We start from the raw sequence: 4,635 nt of genomic DNA, 5'->3' as shown, positions 1-4,635 counted from the left end.
GAACAGGATACCACCTCCTAATGTACTGCAGTCTGAACAGGATACCACCTCCTAATGTACTGCTGAACAGTCTGAACAGGATACCACCTCCTAATGTACTGCAGTCTGAACAGGATACCACCTCCTAATGTACTGCAGTCTGAACAGGATACCACCTCCTAATGTACTGCAGTCTGAACAGGATACCACCTCCTAATGTACTGCAGTGTGAACAGTCTGAACAGGATACCACCTCCTAATGTACTGCAGTCTGAACAGGATACCACCTCCTAATGTACTGCAGTCTGAACAGGATACCACCTCCTAATGTACTGCAGTCTGAACAGGATACCACCTCCTAATGTACTGCAGTCTGAACAGGATACCACCTCCTAATGTACTGCAGTCTGAACAGGATACCACCTCCTAATGTACTGCAGTCTGAACAGGATACCACCTCCTAATGTACTGCAGTCTGAACAGGATACCACCTCCTGAAATGTACTAATGTACTGCAGTCTGAACAGGATACCACCTCCTAATGTACTGCAGTCTGAACAGGATACCACCTCCTAATGTACTGCAGTGTGAACAGTCTGAACAGGATACCACCTCCTAATGTACTGCAGTCTGAACAGGATACCACCTCCTAATGTACAGGATACCACCTCCTAATGTACTGCAGTGTGTATCATCTGAACAGGATACCACCTCCTAATGTACTGCAGTGAACAGGATACCACAGTCTGAACAGGATACCACCTCCTAATGTACTGCAGTCTGAACAGGATACCACCTCCTAATGTACTGCAGTATCATCTGAACAGGATACCACCTCCTAATGTACTGCAGTCTGAACAGGATACCACCTCCTAATGTACTGCAGTCTGAACAGGATACCACCTCCTAATGTACTGCAGTGTGTACAGTCTGAACAGGATACCACCTCCTAATGTACTGCAGTCTGAACAGGGACCACCTCCTAATGTACTGCAGTCTGAACAGGTCTGTACTGCATGGTATCATTAATTAGGATACCACCTCCTAATGTACCTGCAGTCTGAACAGGATACCACCTCCTAATGTACTGCAGTGTGTATCATCTGAACAGGATACCACCTCCTAATGTACTGCAGTGTGTACAGTCTGAACAGGATACCTCCTCCTAATGTGCTACAGTCTGAACAGGATACCACCTCCTAATGTACTGCAGTGTGTACAGTCTGAACAGGATACCATCTAATGTACTGCAGTCTGAACAGGATACCACCTCCTAATGTACTGCAGTCTGAACAGGATACCACCTCCTAATGTACTGCAGTCTGAACAGGATACCACCTCCTAATGTACTGCAGTGTGTACAGTCTGAACAGGATACCACCTCCTAATGTACTGCAGTCTGAACAGGATACCACCTCCTAATGTACTGCAGTCTGAACAGGATACCACCTCATAATGTACTGCAGTCTGAACAGGATACCACCTCCTAATGTACTGCAGTCTGAACAGGATACCACCTCCTAATGTACTGCAGTCTGAACAGGATACCACCTCCTAATGTACTGCAGTGTGAACAGTCTGAACAGGATACCACCTCCTAATGTACTGCAGTCTGAACAGGATACCACCTCCTAATGTACTGCAGTGTGTACAGTCTGAACAGGATACCACCTCCTAATGTACTGCAGTGTGTATCATCTGAACAGGATACCACCTCCTAATGTGCTGCAGTCTGAACAGGATACCACCTCCTAATGTACTGCAGTGTGTATCATCTGAACAGGATACCACCTCCTAATGTACTGCAGTGTGTACAGTCTGAACAGGATACCTCCTCCTAATGTGCTGCAGTCTGAACAGGATACCACCTCCTAATGTACTGCAGTCTGAACAGGATACCACCTCTAATTACTGCAGTCTGAACAGGATACCACCTCTAATGTACTGCAGTGTGTACAGTCTAAACAGGATACCTCCTAATGTACTGCAGTGTGTATCATCTGAACAGGATACCACCTCCTAATGTACTGCAGTGTGTACAGTCTGAACAGGATACCATCTAATGTACTGCAGTCTGAACAGGATACCACCTAATGTACTGCAGTCTGAACAGGATACCACCTCCTAATGTACTGCAGTGTGTACAGTCTGAACAGGATACCACCTCCTAATGTACTGCAGTCTGAACAGGATACCACCTCCTAATGTACTGCAGTCTGAACAGGATACCACCTCCTAATGTACTGCAGTGTGTACAGTCTGAACAGGATACCACCTCCTAATGTACTGCAGTGTGAACAGGATACCACCTCCTAATGTACTGCAGTGTGTATAATCTGAACAGGATACCACCTCCTAATGTGCTGCAGTGTGAACAGGATACCACCTCCTAATGTAATGCAGTGTGTACAGTCTAAACAGGATACCACCTCCTAATGTGCTGCAGTGTGTACAGTCTGAACAGGATACCTCCTAATGTACTGCAGTGTGTATCATCTGAACAGGATCCCACCTCCTAATGTACTGCAGTGTGTACAGTCTGAACAGGATCCCACCTCCTAATGTACTGCAGTGTGTACAGTCTGAACAGGATACCACCTCCTAATGTACTGCAGTCTGAACAGGTACAAAGACCAGGTTGGTGATTTACTGCTACCTGCAGTTATGGAATGTTATCTCAGGACTATAATTCATTGGTTAACTCCTCCTCCTGACCTGGATGGAATTATAGCGTCCTTCCTTAACCCACAGGAAGTCCCACTACTTCAAAATGGTGGGACTCAAAATCATTCAAAATGGTGAATGACTACTTCAAAATGGTGAAAGTCCTCAATGGTGCTGCTCGTTAGACAATACAGTGGAAAAGCCCCACCACTGCTCTCCATTATATAAAATCTCTTCACTAAAGCATGTGATAAATATATCTGTATAGAATCTGCGTTCCAGGACACAGATTCGTGCTCGGAGTTCATTTGACCGCGGGTTGTCGACAATGCAGCTTTTAAAAAGGCCATTTTCGACTGTGTGAAACATATGCAGCATTTACCACGAATAAGAAATACACGCGATAGTGGGAGCATTGCCTTTAAAAGTCGCATTGAATCCCAGCTTCTGTTGAGTCGTGGTAAAAACATTACATCTTTCTTCCATTTAGCAGAAGTCTTTATCCAAAGTGATTTGTTCTGGATGTAAAGCACAGACGACACAAACAACAATATCTAAACGCATTAAAGGACCAATCCAAAGTTGAACCAATAACACAGCGAGGCTTGTTTTGGTATGAAGCTTATGGACCTGGAGAAGCGTAACCACTTTCACATTCATAGACAGAGCTATGGACTGACCATTCATGATCTCAAAATTATAATTTTAGCTATTGACTGACCATTCATGATCTGCTATGCGCTGACCATTCATGGTCTCAAAATGATCTGCTATGGACTGACCATTCATGATCTCTAAATTATCTGCTATGGACTGACCATGATCTCTAAATGATCTGCTATGGACTGACCATTCATGATCTCTAAATGATCTGCTATGGACTGACCACTCATGATCTCAAAATGATCTGCTATGGACTGACCATTCATGATCTCAAAATGATGATTTTAACCATGTTTTTAGGCTATACGGGGTTTGTTTACATTTACAATGTTTCCAAACATTGGAGGAAAACAAACTTATATTTTGTAGTTCTGATGGAGTGTGACAGTTGAAATAATCTTATGAGGGAATATAAATTAATAGTTTTCAAGAATCAATAGGGATATACAGTATCATTCATTTATATAAGTCTAAAAATGTATGTTACAACTGCAGATCCCCCCCTTTAAACACTACAGTATCATAACATTTACATATACCATAACAACTGCAGATCCCCCCTTTAAACACTACAGTATCATAACATATCTACATATACCATTACAACTGCAGATCCCCCCTTTAAACACTACAGTATCATAACATATTTACATATACCATTACAACAGTTCACAGAGGTCAGATAGGTCTACAGTTTACGTTGTTGAACAGGGTCTCTGCCCTGCTGTTGAAACTGATGAGTGAGATGTGCAAAGAAGGCACATCTGGATCACCTATTACACGTTGTACAAGGTACATTGATAAGTTGATCTGAAATACAACCTGCCCCGCCTCCTTCCTGTTTACAAGTAGTACAGCATACAGAGAATAATGCCCTGTGGGCTATATCCTATTGAATACAACGTGTGTCCATAGAATCATCCCACTGGGCACAGACGTCAGTTCAACGTCTACTTTTAATTCAGATTTGGTTGTGAATTCAATGTGAAATCAACAAAACATTTCACCATGTCATTGGATTTAGGTCCCCAATTTTTTTAAAAAAAAAATCAAATTCTCAAAACATTTAAATACTTTTTTTCAAATCCAATCAGTTTTTCCACGTTGATTCAACGTCATCGCTTTGACGTTTTTTGGTTGAAATGACGTGGAAACGACGTTGATTCAACCACAGGTTTTTTTTTTGCCCAGTAGGATTATGACAGCCATTCTCTTTTTAACCTCAGGAGAAGGGCTGGTCTGGATTGACATCAGAAGTAAACTATATGAGTGTATTGTTGCGTCATCATCTGGATGTAACCTGTGTGTGTAAATGTATCCTCGAATTGA

The sequence above is a fragment of the Oncorhynchus gorbuscha genome, linkage group LG18, assembly GCF_021184085.1.
Source record: "Oncorhynchus gorbuscha isolate QuinsamMale2020 ecotype Even-year linkage group LG18, OgorEven_v1.0, whole genome shotgun sequence".
Taxonomy (NCBI): domain Eukaryota; kingdom Metazoa; phylum Chordata; class Actinopteri; order Salmoniformes; family Salmonidae; genus Oncorhynchus; species Oncorhynchus gorbuscha.
The sequence above is the reverse complement of the archived record's forward strand: the minus strand, read 5'-3'. Positions refer to the sequence as shown.